At 39.3% G+C, this 23,673-nt stretch overlaps 2 protein-coding genes across 6 annotated transcripts in view; one reads left to right on the top strand and one right to left on the bottom strand.

Annotated features, from left to right (window-relative positions):
* The window catches only part of HDAC9 (histone deacetylase 9), a 944,501-nt gene extending 933,222 nt beyond the window's left edge, over positions 1-11,279 (bottom strand). For all 5 annotated transcript variants that reach the window (XM_045495014.1, XM_045495020.1, XM_045495015.1 and 2 more), the window contains exon 1: positions 10,649-11,279. The gene's annotated coding sequence lies outside the window, so the exon portion shown is untranslated. The remainder of the gene's footprint in view (positions 1-10,648) is intronic.
* Positions 11,280-11,292: 13 nt separating this feature from the next.
* The window catches only part of PRPS1L1 (phosphoribosyl pyrophosphate synthetase 1 like 1), a 48,519-nt gene continuing 36,138 nt past the window's right edge, over positions 11,293-23,673 (top strand). Inside the window, exon 1 of the mRNA XM_045495029.1 lies at positions 11,293-11,398. The gene's annotated coding sequence lies outside the window, so the exon portion shown is untranslated. The remainder of the gene's footprint in view (positions 11,399-23,673) is intronic.

Genomic DNA, 23,673 nt, shown 5'->3' with positions numbered 1-23,673 from the left:
ACATCAAAGACAGGGTATTATAAACACCATCTTATACAATGACGATGATAATAACGATGAACAAATAGTGAATCCAAGTTTAAATGGTTTATTAGGAGAGACAAGGAAACCTGGGCCATTAGAAAAGAAAGTATATGTAAAGCTTATCTGGTAAACTGGTCAGTGTCAGGCCTCTAAACTAATAAGGAAATGATGAACACCTAAATCAGATGGTGAGATGACACACAATGTCATCAGTCCTTTGGGAACAGAATGAAACCAATTTGATGGAATATACTGCCCTGTGTATAAAGTAATAGAGCATTAATTAATTAGTTAATATAACTCATTTACCCAATAACAACAATCTCCAGTAACAACACCCAATTACAACCAAAAAATGTAGTGTTGGTGATGTGGGCAAATGAGTTTAAGAATGGAGGCTGCCTGAGCTGCCTACCAACCACATGGCATTATTTTATAATTAAAATTAAATAAAAGTAAATTCAGGCTCTCAGCCTGACTTAACTACAGTTCATGTGCTCAAAGGTCACACATGCCTAGTGACTATGATAAATGGAGAACAAGAGATACAGAATATTTCCATCACCACTGAAAATTCTATTAGACAACACTGATCTATAAAAGTGTTAAAATTGCCTTCTATATGAAACAGGTGATCTAAAAGAAGACATGCACACACACACACACACACACACACACACACACACACACACAAGTCAATAACACATCCACTCTTTCTTTCAGAACATTTACTGATCATTTCTCATGTAAAAGTTGCTGTGCCAGGCATTTGGAGTCTACAGATTAAAACGAAGTAGTCCCTGCCCTCAATGGGGAGCTCACAGTGCCCTAGGAAGTAACAACATATAAACAGTTGGTCAAACTGTTTATAAGCAAATACTTCTTAGGCACCAACTGAGAAACGCACTTAGCGCTGAGGAATAAAACAAAACACAGGGACGGCTGGGTGGCTCAGTTGGTTGAGTGTCTGACTCTTCAGTTCAGGTCATGATTTCATGGTTCATGACTTTCATTGGGCTCTATGCTGGCATTGTGGAGCCTGCATGGGATTCTCTCCCTCTCCCTCTCTGCCCCTCTCCTGTTCTCTCTCTTTCTCTCTCAAAATAAATAAACTTAAAAAAAAAAAGTAAGCACATTCTCTCTGCCTTCACAGAGTTTACAATCTAGTTAATAATACAACACAGAGTAAGATGTATAATATTTCAAGTGACAATATTTGTAATCTATGTACTTCAAACTGAAATCCATGAGTTTGATGTGGAATTCTGCTTTTGCATTTTGGGACAGTAGGACAATGATCTAAAAGTGTAAAATAAATATGAATATATTCTAATTAATTTCTGAATAAGTATCTTAAAACGAAATAACCACCATGGAATTTTCATGCTATTGGTGTTCTCAATCATGCAGGTACTAGGTGAAGACAAATAGCATACAGTTTGTTAAATAAATAAAATCTGATGAGAAAAAAGGTGAGGATTAATTGAGTCATTATAGAACACATGGTCAAGGGATCCAAAAGTACCTGCACTATAGTGGTTAAAATCATCATCGTGTTTGAAGGCGACACAGCATGCTATCTCTGGGGAGTTTCTACACAATCTGTTCACCATTCCTACAATCTTTGGATATGGCTCACACATTTGATTTAGAATTCAAAAATTTTACAATGCTGATCACATTTTTAAGAGAACAAAAAGGGATTATAGAGTACTCAGGTGATACTTCATTAAAACTGATTTGAAGATTATTCACTTGGAGAGTTTTGTTCATATATGAAGTCTGATTACCCTGAACCAGCAAACAAAGCCTTGAAGTTACTATTGTGGATTTTCTTTTTTAATTCATTTTTTTCAAAGGATACTTTCTGCATGTATATTAATATAAAACACAGAAATGGATTAAATAAGAACAGGATCTGAGGCTACATCTTTATATTCTTAAATGCAACACTGGCAACGTAACTTCAGCAATACATCACTTGTCATAAAAGTCAATCCAGCTCTTCTTAATTTCTTCGGGTCTGTTGTGTACATTTAATGTTGGCTTGTTGGTTTTCGTTTTATAATTTGTGAAATCTACAAGTAAAGATGTTTGTACTTTATTTTATGTTCCTACATAGTTACATAAAATGTTTAATAAGAATAACTTAGGTTCATACTGTAGAGACCAGTAGCCTCAGCTAAAATCAGACTGTTCTTCCGCATCGTGTTTTATTTAGAAGGGTGTTCATCATGAAGCCAGACCGCCTCGTCCTTTCTTTCCAAATACGTATGAGAGGCTATAGGTCTCTAGTGGGCCACCGACAAATTGGAAAGAGACCACAAAAACTATGTAAGTCATACATTAAGTATATCACTATATCTCAGAAGTATAAAAATGCTATTCTGGGCAATAGAATGCAAATTCCTTTAATGGCTTTACTCATACAGTAGTCTTTCTTATTATGGGTTTTTAAAATCAATTAACACTAAAATTAAACTTTAAGTCTGTGTAAACCACTGCCAGAGCCCTAAATTACTCTAAGAATTCAGAGAAGAACGAGATTATTGTCAGCTGCGGTAAGCATCACAACAGGGGAGGGAAAGAAGTTGGGATTAGGTGGAAAGGAGCACAGAGAAGGTGCACCTCCTAATGGGCACACTTTCCAAATAAAACCCCAGAGGAGTAAAGCTCTGATTGTGGCTAAGAGATAAGCTACTGATAGTTCTGGAGGTGGCAGGTTCAGAAAATGCGTGGAGAATCCTTGGCTGAAAGAAACGTGTGCTATTTAGTACTCCTTCAATTGAAAGAGACAGAAACTCAATTTATGTATAACTTCTTGCTCACATAACATAAAACCACAAAAACAGTAGTAGAATGGCCTCAAGAATGACTCGATGCTGGAACTGAAACATTGTTATTGTTTATTCCCTACAACCTTCTTACTCCCTCCACATATACACATTCACATCTTGACTTTTCTTTACATGTCAGGCTGGTTGTTCATTACGTAAAACCTAAGCCACTTTCTAGTTCTAAGTTTAGGGCTTATATCCTTAAAGCCATACAGCAAGGAGTGGCAAGAATTAAAAATGAAAAGGTAATAAATAGAGGCTAGGTCCAGACTATGAGAGAATCTGCACGCCATGCTAAGGTTTTTCAGCTTTTAGAGTCAAATCTGGCCGAGGCTACGTTAGAAACATCTAAATCCTATATGAAAAAATAAGTGTACTTCAAAGTTTCCTGAGCTATAACTTGCTGGGGATTAGTTTCTTGTACTTGACCCTAATAAGCCATAGGTATGCACCTGATAGAATACAATCCAATCAGAAAGCTGCTTTAGGGTATTCAGTTTAAAGTGTTTACACTCTGACTTGAATACCCAGGGAAATCTTAAAGTCTTCCTCATACCATGCTGGGATGGAGGGTACAACTCTGTAAAATTAGCAGAATACAGATGAGTCCCATACTGAGCTTGTATTTTGCAGTAGAACAGCAAGGGGATCTGAGCAAATGATTCCGATCAATGGAACTAGATCCATTTAAAGAAGAGATTTAAGTACATAAAACAGAAGGAAAAAAAAGCAGAATATCTATGAATAGAATTCAGAGGCACCACAGAGTAGAAAGGGGGACTGAGTAATAGAAGAACAAAGGAGGAATGTCTCAATAGACTTTTCAAGTAGATCAAAACAGTTGCATCTACTGAAAAAGCTACAGAAAGAACCCTATGGTCAAAGAGGCGATGAAAATTCATAATGTTTCCTAATTGAATTTAATAGAAATCTACATATAGGAGAAAAAGGAGACACAGAGCTTTATATTTCTGCCAAAATGATAAGTAGAAATAAAAATATACAGCCTCCACTCCACATTCTTACTTTTAGATGGAAGACAGACCTATAATCTGTACTTCCTGCTGGGAAAAAAGAAGGCATGATACAGCACACTCTCTCACTCCTCTGTTTAACCCTCATACTCCAGTATCCAGTTCTCACAAGATGAACGAAGGAACCCAAGAGCAATTATAGTGCTGACATTCACTTCAGTGGGAAAAACAAGCTTTCCCTTGGAAGCCTCACTTACTGATTGTGAGTACAGGATGTATAAGACCATGGGCTTTGAAATCAGAACTAGATTCAACTGGTCCCACCCATATCTGAATGACCCTTAGCAATGTATTTAACCTTTCAAAGTCTCCATTTGCTTGGGAGGGAAGTGGAGGTGGCAGAACTAGGAAAATTGGAACTCAGTGGCCAGAGATGAGATGCAGGTTGGATAAAATCATTCCTGCAAAGTGCCTGAAACACAAGCTGTACTCAATAGACCTCCATGCCCCTACACAATACCTGATATTCACTGGGCCCCAATTGTACAATGGATCTGAAATGGTCTCTGGCTCTGTTCTCTCCTGAAAAAGAAGGGGAGGGCAAGCTGCAGACCTCCAAATCACATACTGGCTCCAGGCACGGACGAGTGGCAGTAGTCCTTCTCTTTCATATGTGGAATATATTAAGGGCTAATGAAGTCAATTCCTAGACTATCATGCCTCCTAGAGATTCATCTTTTTAAAGTCTTCTACTCCTTTGTTACTACCATTCCTAAATGGAACCTCATTACCCCCATTCTCCCAAATCCTATTAAGAGTTTTCTTTCTAAGGAGCTGCAGGACTCCAGCTACTCTCCATTTAAACCCCATCTCCAGTCGGTCATCATGCCTCTCCTGGTCAAAACCTTTGACATTTCATTAAGTAATCATTTGCTCACATTTTTTATCCTTCTTTCCAGCAGTAGACACTTGTCATCCTTTTGGGCCATGAGCAACCAAACCACATTGGTATATATGAAGAATGCTCTGTCTTATGACACAGAGCCCATCTTCTATTATAGAAGCTGGTGTGCCAACAGTGTCCGCAATAATATCTCACAGAATCGGTTCTGCAGACAGATTTTGAGCACTGTTTTTGACTGAGTGGCTTCTAAGCAAGGTCTGCTGACTATTCCAAAGATTCAATGGGCAGGGCGCCTGGGTGGCTCAGTTAGTCACAAGTCCAACACTTGGTTTCAGCTCAGGGCACGATCTCGCAGTTCGTGGGTATGAGCCCCACATCCAGCTCCACCCTGGCAGTGTGGGGCCTACTGGGGATCCTCTCTCCCTCATTCTCTCTCTGCACCTCTCCTGCTCTCCCTCTCAAAATAAATAAACTTTGAAATATACAAAATAAAAAAAAGATTCAGTGATTCATCCTAAATGACCTCTAGCGAGTCATGCCACTGTGTCATCCCCTCCCCTTAAGTTTGGGTAGAACATATGACTTGCTTCTATTCAGCAAAATATGGCAAGGATGAGTGATGTCATTCCCTTGATTAGATGATGTTTTGTGACGAAAATGATGTCATGTCACTCCCATATGCTATAAAAGATTGTCTTATCACACTGAAGCAACAACTCTTCCTTGCTGGCTTTGAAAAGTAGGCTGCCATGTTTTAAGACTACCTGAGAGGGTCACATGACAAAGAACAGTAGGCTGCCTCTAAGAGCTGTGAGTGGCCCCAGACAACCAGCAGGAAAATAGAGACTTCAGTCCTACAACCACAGGAGATGAATTTTTCCAACAATCTAGGAAAGCTGGAAGCAGATCTGATCCTAGGTGAACCTCTCATAGGACTACAGGCTTAACCAACACCTGGTGAGATCCCTGCACACAGGATGCAATTGGGCCATGTACAGCAATGAAACTGAGATAATAAACATTTGCTGTTTCAAGCCGCTAAATTTGTGGCAACGTGTCCAAAGCAACAGAAAACAGAGTCGATATCTTGTAATACATTTATTTAATTCTTAAATTAACTAAAGTTAGTTTCAGTGACTTGCTGCCAAATATCTTGAGTGATATTTGAGTGAACCAAATTTTATCCTTCCTTCACTGGCCAAGTCAAATTCCACTCATCACAGTTCCATGCAAACTAGACTACTCCACACTAATCTCCTTATCATATATTCTGTAGAAATGGGAAGAAAGTACCATTTCCAGCAATCCCAACTCTTCTCAATCTCACCAGCAGCATGCTATACTCTCCCTAGTTAGCAAAGAATATTAAATATGGGTTGCTTTCCTCTCTTTGAGGCTCTAAACAGAATAACCTATAGTAAATGGCAAACCACACTTGAATAATTTTTTTTTCCAAATTTCACACTTAAAATATTTTGATGAACTCCTATAAACCAAACATTTAGGGAAAGATAGTAAATAAATAAACCTAATGAAGTAGAGAGTTCCTGATACCCTCTCCTCATTAGAAAATGCTGGGGTGCCTGGGTGGCTCAGTTGGCTGAGCATACGACTTCAGCTTAGGTCATGATTTCACATCTCGTGAGTCCGTGCCCCACGTCAGGCTCTGTGCTGACAGCTCGGAGCCTGGAGCCTGCTTCAGATTCTGTGTCTCCCTCTCTCTGCCCCTCCCCTGCTGGTTTTCTCTCTCTTTCTCTCTCTCTCTCTCTTTCCCTCTCTCTCTCTCTCTCAAAAATAAACAATTAAAACAATTTTTTTAAATAAATAAAATGCCTGAAAGTATTTTCGTCAAATACACGAAGCTTGCCAAACATTACATATTGCTATTGTCTATGAAATTACAATGCTTTCTTCTGTATCCTGGATAATGTATTCCACTTTTTAATATAACAATACAATATCATAAGTCTTGGCTGTTACAAATCATGTGGGCAATTACCCTGAAAAAGTCTAGTGAGATTTGAAGAAGAGGGAATTTGGAAAAATGATTTAAAAAAATGTCATGAGTACCTTCTCCACAGAAGAACAAGTTGCTATCCTTTTTTTTTTTTGTTTTTTGTTTTTGTTTTTAAATCTGATTTAGCTAGATACGAAGAGAAACTGTCTACATGAACAGAAACAACCAGATAATTGCATAAACTCTCTGTTCACTTTGATTTAGTAAGTTCAGCCAAAGAAGCAGAGCTAATAAGAGAAGACAGGTGTCCTAACACCCAGAAAAACATGATCTCTAATCGATACTGGCTGGCTCTGGAGTGGACGGTCCATTACTGTCCTCTGTCAATATTCTATCTTCTCAAAAATCACATTCTGATTCTCTCATCAGTGAGCCTGATGATCTTCAAGCCTGATGACCATACTGATAAAATTCAAAGCAGCTTTGACCATTAAAAGGATGGTATATAATTGATAAGGCCAGGCCAGTGGGGACAGAGAAAAGTGTGGCACATGAAAGGATGGTATATAATTGATAAGGCCAGGCCAGTGGGGACAGAGAAAAGTGTGGCACATGGACTGACTGCAGGAATGAATAACCCTCAGAGGTGTGTGTTTGTTTTAGCACTAACTACTGGGGTTGCGGTTCTCCCCCATCAGTAGACAACAGTAAGGCTCATTCCCTTATGACTATACTGATAGATATAAAATCTGATCAGCATATCTACAAAGCTAAGCACTTTGAAATCCAGGAATGTATAAATTTATGAAAATATCATTTAACATGGCCATGGGAGCAGCCTGCTATTGTGAACAGAACACAGGAAATACAGATGTCACCCTCAGCTTCACAGTAATTCACTACTGTGTGACCCTGGATCTAACAGTGTACCTGCTACCTTCTTCTGAAAATGAGAACAATATGTCTTCCTACCTGCCTCTCAAATGTTTTGAAGACTATCTGAGAAAGGTAAGCATTATAATAATAAGATAGGAAACAATTGTACATTTCTGCGGATGTATGCAGTAAAAATTAAGTATGACATCTTTATTGAAAGGAAAGGACTTCAAACAATAAAAGTCCCTGCCAATTTAAACATTAATATAATTACATTCTAAAACAAAAAACCCATTGAAGCAAAAATAAAAAGCCACATTTGAACGTAATAAAAAATGTCCATAACTACAATATTTCACTAATGAGAAGGTACAGATGCTACATACAGAAGGATTTTATGATGTCCATATGTTTCTCAACTGAGTCTCCTTGTTAGCTATTTCTCCATATCTCTATTTAAGAATAACCTACACCTTCCCCACTGAGCAGGTGTAAATTGTAGTATAATATGTTGTAATATTTAAACAAATTCAAGATAGAAGCAATTCTAATGAAAAGAGATGACAGCTACACAACCCTAAAACATCCTTAGATGTTGATATTAATACAAATCCGAACTATGTGTATCACTAGAACTAGTTAATTAGACAACTTATATGGTCAGTTGGCTTTATCATTTAAAATTCCTAAAAACCCAAATATTGTCTAAATATACCCCAAATACATATAATAAGTAATTATTTATATTCGCGGCAATAACTTCATAAAGCAACTGTCTACCATATTAATGGGCACCGTAATGGTCATAAAACACTCAATCATAAAAGCCTGTTACAGTATATAAAATTACCTGTTTAATTTCAGAAGGGCCATCTTTATTTTTAAAGGATGTCAGTTTAATATGCCAAACTCTTTCTAGCCAGAGTGTTTGGTCTGACTTCCCAATGAAGGCGGGCCCAACAGGCTGAATTGCAGAGAGAAACAGGAAGACTGAGGTTTAAGAAAAAAAAAAAAAAGAAAAAGAAAGAAAGAAAAAAAAATCATTCCTTCCTAACCATAAACTGGTACTTAATTTAAAATACTTAATTCCTTCTGCACCATCCTATGTCCTATGTGCACCTATGTCCATTCTGAATGGAGACGTTCAATTCAGGAAGAGAGCTGGGAAAGCATCTCTCTCTCTAGCTGGTAGCTTAATATCAAAGGTCAGACTCAAGATTCCAACTCTACTCGCACCTGTTTGTGACTGAAACATCTATGAAAACATTCACTCTTTCCCCACATGGAAAATGACATATTCCAAGAAAATGCTCTCTTCTTGAGATTTGCCCCACTCAAACAAAATGGATGAAAATAAATTACAAAAAAAAGTTTTAAAACTAACTAAATTATTTGTCCTCCTGGAAATACAATATTCTTATTAAGTAGCTTAAACGCAAATGCTTTCCAGAAGGCACATCAGTGATTTGGTCTTTGGGTAATTAAATCCGTGCAAACTGGAATAGTGGTTTAAAAGGAAAAGGAGAACTAATTATTTGTGGCAAAAAGCAAATATATTAAACAAGTTTTCAGTCACAATAATTTCCATAATAAACATTCAAAGTACCATAGAGTAGTTCAAAAGATATCTTTTCCAAGCATGATATTTTAATTGTCCTCATTTACTAACTGCAACTTATTCTGTGCTGTTATTAATTACAGGATTTAAAAGATTTGCAGCACATCAGAAAATAATATCCAGATCTTTTCAAATGTCAAATTGTTTTCTTTGCAAGTAATTTAATTTTTTTCTTTAATATGACTTCTCTATGTAGTTACTCCCTTATCCTAGCTTTCAAGGATGCTTGCAAGATTTGAAAACATGGACTGTACTTTAAATACCTTTAATTCCTAAATCCTACCCTTTATGAGAAATCTCAACAAGCCAAGATTATTTAGTTGTATGAGCATTGTTATATCCTTTGGGGAGAATAATACCCACTCTTCACTTCCTTTTCCAGTTGAAGTTCAACTTTTTAAGCCCTTCTTACCTCACTCCCACATTTTGCACACACACACACACACACACACACACACACACACACAGGCACAATATGTGTGTAATGGCACATATGTAGATAGCCCATTCCTCATAGATTTCAAAATGCTATGGTTACTTAACCTTAAAGTTCCTTTTAGGAGATAATACACACCTCCTGGCAGGGAAAACAAACTGGAGAGATCTTCCTGAAACTAGAGCGTGGGAGACTCACTAGAGAATTTCCAATTCCATACCACCTGAACCGCGTCCTCAGCTCCCGGCTGCAGGCCACCTCTCCTGACTACCGCGCCTCGGATCTGGAGAGCAGCTCAGTTCCCCTCGATCACAACAGGAACGCACAGGCCTCTGACACCTCTCACTGCGGATAAGTGGGAGATGGCTTCAAAGCCAAACGCTGCCCGCTAGGCACTCAGGGAACGCCCCCCCCCCCCCCCGCCCTCCCCCGTCGCCTCGTCTCCTTCCTATCCCCACCGTGACACCCTCCAGGAATTTAATTAACCAGTTTACCTTAGTGAGTTTACGATTCATCAATCTCCTTCTACTAGCCATCCCCCAGGCTCCGGAACTTTTCTTAAAGCCCAGAATTCTGATGTGTAGTCATGGAACTGAAGTCCCCCCCACGAAACATCAAAGGTACCCCCACTAAGTATTGCTCCTTTCAAGCAACACGTTGGCTGTACAAAACTTTTCATTCATAACTCGGCTCCAGCATAAACTGGGTGTGTGTGTTGGGGGAGGAAAGGGGGGGGGGTGTCATGTCACCGACCCCTCGCCTGGGCTTGAGTAGCCGATGTCTTTTTGCCCAGCAGAAAAAAAGATCACCTGGCGCTGAACTTACGACAAAGGTTCCCGTCAACCCACCACAGCCTCCGGGTTTCGAGGTGCAAGGCAAGCTGTGCCGGGGTCTGCATTGGGATGCTGTTAACCTGGGAAATCCGAGCCGGCAATACAGCGGTACATCTGGGGGACGCTTGGCCCCCAATTCCCAGGGCTTCCCCCGGCACCAGCCGGGGAACGGGCTGTGGTGCCACTCACCTCCGCCCGCTCCTGCTGAGGCTGTCGCGCCCTCCTTCGCCCCACGTCGGCGACCCCCTAACTTCTCCCCCTTCTCCAAACAGCCATCTTTCGCGGAGAAGAGAATGGCGAGGCAGAAGCGAAGGGGGGATTGAAAGTTGACTCGGGGACCGCCGCTGCTCCGCCAGCAGGCACTTACCGGCCGCGACAGGCGCCTGAGGAGGAGACCGCCGCGAGGGTGGCGGGCGCGGCGGGGCCGGCTCGGTGCGCGCTGCGCGATGTGCGGGACGCGCCGCCGCCGCGGCCGCCGCGCGGGGGGCGGGGGGAGCTCGGGAGGGCGGTGCGCGCGGCAGCGAGCTGCGAGCTGCGAGCTGAGCGGGTGGAGGCGCGCGGAGGATTTACTAAAAATAGCAACTCTTTGGGAGGAGGGGGGCGGAGGTGGGAGGGAGACCGAGAGGCCAGGCCCCGAGCCCCTGCGCGGCCGAGGCTGGGCGGGGCCCGGTGGGAAGGGAGGCAGGGCCGGCGGCGGGACCGCGGGCCCAGGCGCTGGAGACCCGCAGGCCCGGGACCCGCGAGCCGGGGCGGGGGAACAAGGAGTGCGGGAAAACCTGGGCGCGCGGCCGAGGCGCGGGGAAGGACGCGCGGGAGGCAGCAGGACCCAGAGAGCCGCCTAGGGCGGCGTGGAGGACCAGCGATTCCTCCCCTGGGAAGGACCGGGTGCCTGAGAAGACTTGGGTTTCCGAAGCGATACACGCCCACGCGAGGCGCAAGGTGACGGTCTGGCGACCCGCGCTCCTCCCGCAGGGCCACTAGGCTGCCCGGGGCCGTGACCCAGGACGGTGCGGGAAGGAGCCAGGCAGCCGCAGTGCCCGCCCCAGCTCCGGGAGCCGCGGCCGCTCAGGTGCGCGCCACGCAGACCCCGCGGGTCCACGTCTCTGCCACTTCTTTTTGAGAGAAGGGAGCGTTTTGGGGCGGTACCTGGAGCGTCCCCACAGACGCTTGCAGCTTAGAGAATCATTCAAGGAAATTTTAAGAGAAAACGCTACATTTGAGGGGGGGGGGGGGTTAAAAACGAATGGGAAATGGGAGGAAATAATGGTGATTGCTATTGGAAACATGATTTAGTTTGTGGCGTTTTAAGGCTGAACAGAGAGCACCATCTGTTCTCAGACCAACCCTGAGGGAGGGGAGGCAGAGTTAGTAGGTCCGAGAAGTGACAAGGTGATCCCCTTCAGTGGTTAATATTTTTACTTTGCAGAGCTGGGTTGTCTTTTTTTTTTTTTTTTTTTTTTTTTCCTGCTATAACTTCGTCTATTCTGGTATCACTTACACCTATAGAATCCTTTATATATGGAGTAGAAACCTGAAGGATGTTTTCAAAAATTGTAGTCCTACACATACTTATCTAATGCTAACATTTAATCTTTCAAAGAGGCTAATATTGTAGTGTATATAATGTGACTCTCAAACGAAGCAAAGCTAGTGTCTCTGCATGTACATTTCTGTTTTCCTCTAAGTCAGCTAAAACGCTACTGGCTCATAGATTAAACAGATGTAAAGAACAAGAGACACTTAACCTAGTGCCCTCCTTTTCAGAGAAGAGAACAGAGATCCAGAGGCGTGATGTGATTTGGCCAAGGTCTCAGTTAGTGGCCAGTGGCTGGGTTTAGTTTAAATTCTAGTATTAAAATTGAACTGTCAATGCAAAAAGACCCGGATAACTCAGAGAAACCAGGACGGTGTCTAATTTAAAATAGTTCAGCCTTGGGGCACCTGGATGGCTGAGTCAGTAGAGCATCTGACTCTTGATTTGACTGAGGTCATGATCCCAGGGTCGGTCGTGGGATGGAGTCCCACCCTGGGGTTCTGGGCTGAAGGTGGAACCTGCTTAATATTCTCTCTCTCTCTCTCTGCCCCACTCCCCTACTCGCTCTCTTGCTCTGTCTCTGTAAAACAAAATTTTGAAGAAGTGAGAAAATATTATCTTTAAAAAATAAAGTAGTTCAGCATTTATAGTAGAATGAAGGCATGTTGTAGTTAGATTTAAACCTCACTTAGCTCTAATGAGGAATTCATAGTACAAGGGTGGTCAGCTAGCTTTAAATAAAAAAGCCACTATCCTAAGGCTGCTAGTGCTAACAGCTTGCTCAACTTTCTGTCTACACTAGGGATTCTGTGCATCAACAGGATGAATCTTGATAATGGGATCTCATTAGTGAAATGGGTTGTGTTGACTGTTGACTAAAAATATATTTCAGAGAAACTTCTTATTCACATATGGACTACACATAAGCAGGTATAAACATCTAGTGACCTTTAACCTTTACTTTCCAAGATAGAGTCCTTTCTGAAATGGTCTAGTGTCCAGACTTTTTTTTTTTTTTTTTGGATGATGATGTTGTTTGGCTACTACTGACTCAAAGGAAAGCAATTATCCCTGTCTTGTCTCTCAAGAAAACCTTTCACATAAAGTGTTTGTTGAAACACACACACACAAGATACCTTTTGAAGCACAAAAAAAAAAAGACAAATGTGCTGGAATTTCAGTAGATGTTTGTGTAATAAAGGTATGTATGGCAGAATTTGAACCAAAACTCATTTTCGCCTTTTAGGGAGCTGGTACAGGGCATAGCTGACATTCACCATCTCTAATTATTTATTTTTACCACATCTAAGTCATTTGACAACAAGGAGCTGAATTGCTCATCATTCTCTTAGATATTTCCATGATAACTTTAAGCAAGGCATTTGCTAGGTGCTACTGGAGATTCCAATATTTTAAGATAACGTTTTGTAAGAAAGGTTATAGTTTCTTTTAGAAGTCCTGATGGGACTCACACAGCTTTCTGTTCAAACCTAGCCTTCATGATGCAGTATTACATTGTTTTTTTTTTCTGGTTTTAGGCTCTCCTCAACACAGAGGACAGATAACTTTATTCATGTTTTTGTAGGTTTTTTAAGACTATTTTTTAGAGCAGTTTTAGATTTATAGAGTAATTGAGAAGCTCTATGAAGTTTCCATATATCCCCCCACATACACACATAATTTCCCATTATTAACATCTTACATTAGTATTGTACATTTGTTACATATGGTGAATTAATATTGAGACATCATTAACTGTGGAGTCCATAATTTTTCACATTTCCTTAGTTTTTACCTAATGTCCTTTTTCTATCTCAGGATTCCATGTAGGGATCCCACATTGTCTTTAGCGGTTATGTCTCCTTAGGCTGTTCTTTGCTGTGATAGTTTCTCAGACTTCCCTTGTCTGTTGTGACCATGACAATTTGGAGCAGTGATGATGAGCTCTATTGCAGGATGGCCCTCTAGTAGAATTTGTCTGATGTTTTTCTCATGTTGAGACTTGCATTATGGATTTTGGGAGGGAAATCACACAGGTGAAATGCCATTTTTAGCACATCATATCAAGGGTACATACTAGCAACATGATCTATCACTGCTGATGCTGACCTGGCTAAAACAGTGTTTGTCAGATGTCTCCACTATAAATTTTTTTCTCCCCTTCCTGCACTGTATTCTTTGGAAGTAAGTCACTATGCGTAGTCCATACTTTAAAAGTAATTTAAGGGGCACCTGGGTACCTCAGTCAGTTACTCCTCTTACTTCAGCTCAGGTCTTGATCTCATGGTTCAAAAGTTCAAACCAGGTCGGGCTCTGTGCTGACAGCTCAGAGCCTGGAGCCTGCTTCGGATTCTGTGTCTCCCTCTCTCTCTGCCCCTTCCCTGTTTGTGCTGTCTCTCTTTCTCTCAAAAATAAATAAACATTAAAACAATTTAATAAAAGTAAAAATAAATACAAGTAATTTAATTAGGGGTTCCTGGGTGGCTCAGTTGGTTAAGCATCTGACTTTGGCTCAGGTCATAATCTCCTGGTTTTTGACTTCCAGACCTGCATCTGGCTCTCCGTTGTCAGCAGGGAATCTGCTTTGGATCCTCTGTTCCCCTCTCTCTCTGCCCCTGCCCCGCTTGTACTTGCGCTCTTTCTTTCTCTCTCTCTCTCTCTCTCTCTCTCTCTCTCAAATAAATAAAATATTTAGGGGCACCTGGATGGCTCAGTCAGTTGAGCATCTGACTTCAGCTCAGGTCATGATCTCCTAGTTCGTGAGTTCCCCAGCCCTGCTTCCGGCTCTCTGCTGACAGCTCAGAGCCTGGAGCCTGCTTCACATTCAATGTCTCCCTCTCTCTCTGCCCCTCCCCTGCTGGTGCTCTGTCTCTCTGTGTCTCTCAAAAATAAACATTTAAATGAATGAATGAATGAATAAATGAATAAATAAATAAATAAATATTTAAAAATAAACAATAAAAGTAACTTAAATAACTTTTAATATTCTATGCATGTACATATTTATTTGATTTACATTATTCATTTGGAATTCTTATGCATTCATTTACACATTTTTCTCCAAAGATCACAAGGACACTCCCTGCTCATCTCAAGGGCACTCATCACAAGGGCACTCCTTGTTGATGCATAGGGGCACTTGCACCCAATGTTTATAGCAGTACTTTCAAAAATAGCCAAATTACGGAAAGAGCCTAAATGTCCATCAACTGACAAATGAATAAAGAAGATGTGGTTTATATAGACAATGGAATACTACCTGGCAATGAGAAACAATGAAATCTGGCCATTTATAGCAACGTGGATAGAACTGGAGAGTATTATGCTAAGTGAAATAAGTCAGGCAGAGAAAGACAGATACCATATGTTTTCACTCTTATGTGGATCCTAAGAAACTTAACAGAAGACCATGGGGGAGAGGAAAGGGGAAAAAAAAAGTTACAGACAGGGAAGGAAGCAAACCATAAGAGACTCTTAAATACTAAGAACAAACTGAGGGTTGATGGGGGTGGGGGAAAGGGGAAAGTGGGTGATGGGTATTGAGGAGGGCACCTGTTGGGATGAGCACTGGGTGTTGTATGGAAACCAATTTGACAATAAATTATATATATATATATATATATATATATATATATATATATATATATATACATATATATATGTATATATATATATACATACATGTATGTATACATACATATACATATACATATGTATGTATACATACATGTATGTATGTGTGTATATATATATATGTATATATATAAAGAAAAAGAAAAAGAAACATTGGAAAATTTAAAAAAAAGAAAACAAGGGAACTCCTTAAACCCCATCACCTATTTAACCCATTACCCCATCCACTTCCCTTCTAGCAACCATCAGTTTGTTCTGTATAGGTAAGAATCTGTTTCTTGGTTCTCTCTTTTTTTTTCCTTCGCTCATTTGTTTCTTATTGAACATATGAGTGAAATTATATGGTATTTATCTTCCTCTGACTGATTTATTTCCCTTAGCTTAATACTCTCTAGCTCCATCCAAGCATTGCAAATGGCAGGACTTCATTATTTTTGATGGCCGAGTAATATTCCACCATATACGTATATACATATATATGTATATATAAAACCATATACCAAAAATGTGGTGTATATATATACCACATCTTCTTTATCCATTCATCAGTTGGTGAACACTTGGGCTGTTTCCATAATTTGGCTATTGTAGATAATGCTGCAATAAATATATCGGGGTGCATGTAATCCCTTTGAATTAGTATTTTTGTATTCTTTGGGTAAATACCTAGTAGTGCAATTGCTGGATTGTAGGAAGTTCTATTTTTAGCTTTTTGCAGAAACTCCATACTGTTTTCCAGAGCGGCTGCACCAGTTTGCATTCCCACCAACAGTGCAAGAGGGTTCCTCTTTTTCCACATCCTCACCAAAGGGTGGTGCCATTTTAAAAAGTAAAGATATATATTTAGAGGGAAGGGATAAAGAAATTTAGCTAGAAGAATAGACTATCAGAGGTGGGTTTTACCATGAAACTAATAAAACTTAAGCTCCAGGGACTCTCATGTGCACAGGTGCCTTCTAAGGCCCTATATTCATAATTTTGTATTATTTTACTTAAAAGGGCCCCAAATATGCATAAGCCTCATACCCCACCAAACCTGGCTCTCTCCCTGTTTACTACAAGATACGAAAAGGTGAAAGCAAAGAGCTCCACAGCCCTGAAACTTACTGGTAACACTTCCACAATCTGTGTATCTGAACTCCCAGAAATAGTTCCATGCAAGGTGATACTGAAGTTTGGGTTCCTCAGGCACATTTAAAAACTGAATCTGCGTATACATCTATAATAAGAAAGGAGGATATATTTAGTGTCAGGTACAGCCTAGAAACTACCCAATCTGCAAGGCCAATGTCTGTATACACACCATAGCACCTTCCCATCATGTGGCTTTCATTTTGTTTGTTACCCATAAAAGTCATTGAGTGCATTAGTCCTCTCCATAAAAGTTCTAGTTTTCACTGAGATCATTTTTTCTTGGAAGTCATTTCATTTTGAAAATAATTTTTCTCATGGTTACTGATAATACTTCCTCAGGAGATTTAAGTGACTATTTCATTCTCAATTAATTTTGTCCGCTTCTAGGTCTGCAACAATGGATATTGTATTGCTCATCATCTGTTCAGGAACTCCCCATTGAAGGGAGAGGTCTGTGCAGTAATAGAGGTTGTAATGTGACCCATTAAGGATTTCTTTCCCTTGCTAAATTTTGAATGGAATCTGGATGAATATGCTGCCTCTATTTTTAATAATTCCTTTCTTATGCAAAAATGTGTGGGTCATAGTGAGGTTTAATCACAACCCATTGCTCATTTATGAAATACTGTGAACTGCAATTAGTCAGATGCAAATGTGAAGCACTGTTATCGTGCGCACATTAGCAGACTGTCAAACCAAGTTTTTGAATTAGGAAACAATCAAAGAAAAATCTTTGCTTTTTATACTTTCACAGTGAGTTTCTTTTAAAAGAAGAGCTTCCATATCCATTTTTATAAGTATTTCATAGTAAGGTACCTCAAATCTATAGCCAATCAGCTTACATTGAAAGAAAAGATTTCAAAATCTAGATGTATGTTTCTTGGTATATGCATATATTTATACATAAAATTTTTAGGTAAAGTCCTTATTAGAAAATAATTCTTTGGGGAACCTGGGTGGCTCAGTCAGTTAAGCATCCGATGTTGGCTCAGGTCATGAACTCACCGTTTGTGGGTTCAAGCCCCATGTTGGACTCTGTGCTCAGAGCCTGGAGCCTGCTTCGGATTCTATGTCTCCCTCTCTTTCTGCCCCTACCCCGCTCATGCCCTGTCTCCCTCTCTCTCTAAAAAATAAACATTAAAAAAAAAAAGAAAATATTTCTTAACATATATAAGTTCTGTGCCATTTAAGTTAGAGGAAGAACACGAACAAATTAATGCTATTTGTGGGTTAGTTTTCAGTATGCTTGAAGTAATCATTAAGTTATATTTCAACTCTAATATAATGTTACCTTATGATGTGAAAGCATAAAGTTCATGTTGCCTTTTGTACTTAGGGTGTTCACCCATCTGCATAATGTTGTTTGCCACGAGAATAAACCTATACAAATTTTAGGATACCTTGATAATTTATTTTAGATTCCTTTCTATTTATTTATTTATTTATTTATTTGTTTGTTAACACTGTAAGAAGTCTGAAGATGGGAACCTACTGCTATTAGTTTGGTAGCTCAAGAATGGAGAGGCAAGGTTTTGTGATTTGTCAGGGCCTTTTCCCTTATTGCCACAAAATGTCTGTTGTAGTTCCAGCCATCAAATCTACTTTCCAGAAGGCAACAAAAGGGGGAATATAAAAAGGGTAATACATTTATCAAGAAAAACAGAGACTTCCCAGCAGCCCAAACACTCTTCTATTTAGTTCTCACTCAACACAGCTTTATCACATCATCAACTCTGTCTGCAAGAGAAGCTGGGATAGCAAATTTTATTTTGTATTTATTTATTTATGTAGTATGTATTTTTCCAGCCTCTATACCAGAGAAACACAGAATAAAAAGAGTTTGAATGGGTGAAGGAACCAACCTATAATATCCACCATAGCCCCAAAGTTAAGTTTCAAAAATATTGATATTGATTTTACTAGAAAATTTTCATTATTCAGTATTTTTAAAAGGAATGTGCTTAATGTAGCTCTTGATCTCAGGGTCATGAGTTCAAGCCCCACGTTGGACATAGAGCTTTAAAATAAATAAATAAATAAATAAATAAATAAATAAATAAATAAATAAATAAAATTTAAAGAATGTGCTTAGTTACAGAATTTCATGACGTTTCATATATTCACTATCCTGATTTTAGCAGTCACATCTAACCCAATTCAATGTTGCAAATGAGGATACTGAGATCCGGAAGTTTTAAGTAAACTCGCCCAAGACCACAGTAGGTCTTAATTAGTCCAGATTAAGAGCCCTCTCTGATCTAAGATATACCTTTTATATCAGTGTCCTCCTCCCAGTATAACTAACTACTGCCTACTCTGCCTTTTCTGTGTAAGTACTAAAAAAGAGAGAGCCAAAGAGAGAGAAAAGAAAAAAGAAAAGGAAAGTACACCTACCATCCTCTTCAAACTTATTGTCTTCCTCTGAGCCAAAACTCCATACACTGTAACGTAAGTTGTAAAAAGTTTTCCAATGCATTTGATATTACTTGGATCAGTATTTAAAATCAGTTTTACAGTATGACCCTCCTTTTCTGGTTTCTCATCCTAAATCTTTTGCTGTTAACTTTGCAGTTGCTATTTCAGAGCACTAAGAACATTAGAATGCCCCTTCCTTCTCTAAAGACAATTGTAATTTCCTGTAAAGAAGCACCTTCTTTTCTATAGTTCCTTATGGCTGCCTGCCTAAGAAAACAGGATACATCCATAAAATAGCCTTAAGAAAATTCAAATTTAGAAAAAGACTAATTTGGGTAATGATTGTTAACAAAAAATTATTTGTTTTACAAACAGTTTTGATCATTGAAAGCTATAATCATGTACTACTAAATAAAATTGGAACATGTAGGGGAATTTTTCTTAAAATTTATGAAGTGTTTAAAAAGCTTAATCTCTGCATTTTATTACATAATAAGCTCTTCTAGGGACTTCTAAATACATAATTTTTATTTTCATGCAATTCAGGAGCACATAGAAAGCATTAAGTAAATTAACTCCCATTATTGCCATTGTCTTTTTTCTTTTAATAATTTGTGGTAATTGGATCTATGTTTGAAATACATAAGCATTATATCCTCCAAGCAGAAGAATAGGAATAAACAGTTTTTAAATTATTTTTTATTGGCAGAAAATTCTTTAAAAACACTAATATTTTATAACTAGGTGTTCATAAATTACCAGGTTACTCAGAAAAGTGTCAAGATAAACAACAATGGTAGTACAGAGCAGAAGATAACATAGACTTGTCTTAACAGTGGTAGTGCTCAGAGGTCAAGTCTTTGCCCAGCCAAATGATCTGTGAGGCCATAGAAGGTATATTTTGCTCTATAAAAGGAAACATAAACAAAGACCTCAGATATAAAGACAGCCAACAAGTAACAGTATGACAATGAACTCTGATGGCATGAGGAACGTATAGGCTTTTTTTACATTATGCACAAACAATCCAAATCTCAAACCAAATCTCAACCAAATCTCAAAGGTTTATTTCATTTTCATGAAACTGATCCTTGGCCATTCAGCTATGAGTCTCCTCCATGATGTGTCTATTCTAGGGCCTCAACACATAGAGCACAGCTGTCTTGAAAGCACATTTTCTTGGCAGAAAGAGCAAAGCTATGGTGGACACGTGCACTGCTCTAAAAACTTCCCCTTGAAAGTTGCATATATCATTTTCCCTCATGTTTCATTAGCAAAAGCGAGTCACTTAGCCAAGTCTAACTTCAATGCTGTGTGAAGTAAAATCCTCTTACAGCGAGGAGCCTCAATAGTATTGATAATAATATAATAATAATATTTGGGGCGCCTGGGTGGCTCTGTCGGTTAAGCATCCAACTTCGGCTCAGGTCATGATCTCATGGCTGGTGAGTTCGAGCTCCGCATCAGGCTCTGTGCTGACAGCTCAGAGCCTGGAGCTGCTTCAGATTCTGTGTCTCCCTCGTTGTCTGTCCCTCCCCTGTTCACCCTCTGTCTCCCTCTCTCTCTCTCTCTCAAAAATAAACATTAAAAACAAAAATTAAAATAATAATAATATTTATTATTTTAATAATAATAATAATATTTATTTATTTAGGCTCATCTATACACCAGTCGCTAGGCTAAGTGCTAGCACATAGATTACCCCTTTCCAATTTTGTAACAACCCTACAATTTGGGTACTAATTGTCATCTTTAAGAAGAGGAAATTGAGACAGAGTAAAGTTAATTAATGCTAAAATCCCACAACTAGCAAGTAAACATGGGATCCTAAACTCAGACACAGACAGTCTAACTCCAGGGTTCAGCTCCTAACCCGCATGCTGAAGTAGTGCACAAAGTCCAATTGCAGAGTTTATGGAATATGGAATACATAAGACAAAAGATTAAATATTGAGACATATGAGATAAACAAAGGAAATTCATAAGATTTTAATGCTAAGTCAGCAAGTCCTGGTAATACACATATTCAGTAAACTTGGTTACTTGCAAAACCTTTGCAATATCCATAACACCATGGAAAGAGATATTCTTAGAGATTGAGGCCAAGAAGACCAAGAAGGATAATGTGAGACAGACTATATTTATCAAAAAAGACCAAAGATTAAGACCAAGGGAACCTAAGAAGTTAACCAAGATATGGATCCCTGACCTTTCAGACTAGTGAATTACCTAAAGTAGTGTTTAGGCAGTCCCTTCCTTTGTCCTATGTGTATCACTCTGGAATGAGTTAAAAGGAATAGGCATGAGTGTATAGTATTAGAGCCCAAATTTACACAATCACATGAGGTACACAGAATGAATACTCCTATTTTCCAAACACACAACTTTCACCCTTTTTTTTTCACCCCATCAATTCTTTCACTATGTCCCACATCCATCAAAATAAGAAAAAAATCTGATATTCATTATATTCTAGTGCAAATAAATTTCCATTAATTTGCTCACTGGGGGGGAAAGAAGCTCACTGCTGTTACTATAGAAATGTTTCTGGACACTAAATGTGGGTGGACAAATGAGTATGTAATGCTGTTAGTTACCTACCTTTCCAGTTTATTAGTACCATTCTTTCTCTACTAACTAACCTAACTTGACTCATTCCTGTCTCTCTTGCTCCAACAGGCCCACTTTCTTCTCTGTTTTCTTTCTCTAGCTCTTGAACATAAAATTATCCACAACCTAGGTCACCTGAGTGGTTCAGTCGGTTAAGTGTCCGACTCTTGATTTCGTTTCAGGCCGTAAGATCGAGTCCTGCATCAGGCTCCGTGCTTGGGATTCTGTCTCTCCCTCTCTCTCTGGCTCTTCGCCCCCAAAATAAGTAAACATTTTAAAAATTAAAAAAAAAATTGTCCACATGTACTTGCATATGCATGTTGAAGTTAATTATCATGAAACTTATCATATAAAATGTTGTATATTTATTTCATTCCTATTATTCCTGGCTTCTAATTTTGGCTCTCTGATACACTAAAAAGGGGGAAAGTTTGTTTTTTTTTTTTTCTAATTGAGAATTAAATTAGGCTTTGAATATAAGCCACCTTCTATGGTAAACCACTTGCCTTGAATAGACATAGATGACTGAATGGATAAATAAATAAACACGATATTGACTGAGCACATTATTAAATGTGTCAAATCATTTGGGGTTCCAATCTTAACTATCCACTTACACTTTGCTCTTTATAATTTGTGCCTCTGTGTAATCGGTAACCAGTAGCTGAGTTTTACAGAGTCACGTTTTCAGTTTAATTTCAACCCGATTTCAGAATCAAAGTAATCAGATCCCATATTCATTTTAAAGGGAATATTCATCCATTCCCTCCAGATCTCATCTCTTCTATGTCTGGCTCTCTGCCCAGAAGACAGTCCTCTGCGGACCATACTACCAGGGTTTCCTTGCCTTTGGGCTCCTGGTTGGATTTTGCCGGTGGAAGGCATGGAGAAAGAAGTTACACTGGGTATTTAGCCCCATCGCTCCAGCTCTACCTGCTGGGCCATCATTTGGCAATGACTACATTCTTCCTCAGCCTGAAGCTCCTGCAAATATAGCTCTCACAAGGGTCTGCTCAGAGGCACTCACCCCTCAACACCTCAAGCTGAGGGACATTAAGAACTTGCTACCATTGCTGCATTCCAAATACTTTTCTGTTACTTGATGACTCCTCCAAACTGTCTACACCTGTATACGGAGTGACTTAAACCCTCCTTACCCCTTTGATTGTGCCATCTGCTTTTCTGTTTAGATTATAATATAGGCTAAAAACCACCTATCCTAAGAATAAGGTTTTAAGTCAGGCAGCCACAAAATGCTCTGATTGCAGCTACCATATAGTTCCATCATCATCACAAGACTAAGACTGAAGAATTCTTTTAAGGCACAATGGGAGCTCACCAAAGTCTAGAGTTCCAATGTTTTCTGAGAATCTGGGATTTTCCTATCCAATGTAATTCAAGGTATGTAGGACACGTGTATATTCCTCCAAGCTTTAGCTTCACCATGCAGGGAAGGGTTACTATTTGTGTGTATGTGTGTGCGCGTGTATGTATGTGTGTGTGTGTTTCAGCTTAAGATGCACATGTATGTCTTCAATGGATATATCTAACACAATAATTATAGTATTGACATGACATGTAGCAAGTTGCATTGAAATGGATCATATAAAGTATGTGAATTAGGAGCCAAAAAGGAACCTGTTTTTGAAGTAGTTGTCTCAGAAAAGCATTCTAGTGTGTTTTTAGGGGCCACAATTAAAGAAAGTAATATTCCCGTTAGTCTTCAAATGAAGGTGTTCAGTACTCACAGCAGGAAAACTTAGAATAGATAGTCTAACACTGTAATGAGGTGTTAAGAGAACTGGAAGAATAAAAAGCTTCAGATTTGAGGCTAACCACTGTATGTAAAGAAAAGAGAAAACTGTGGTTCATCTTCCATTTGGTTATT

Source organism: Leopardus geoffroyi, chromosome A2 (genome assembly GCF_018350155.1).
Source record: "Leopardus geoffroyi isolate Oge1 chromosome A2, O.geoffroyi_Oge1_pat1.0, whole genome shotgun sequence".
Taxonomy (NCBI): Eukaryota; Metazoa; Chordata; class Mammalia; order Carnivora; family Felidae; genus Leopardus; species Leopardus geoffroyi.
This window is presented reverse-complemented; position numbering and strand designations above follow the sequence as displayed.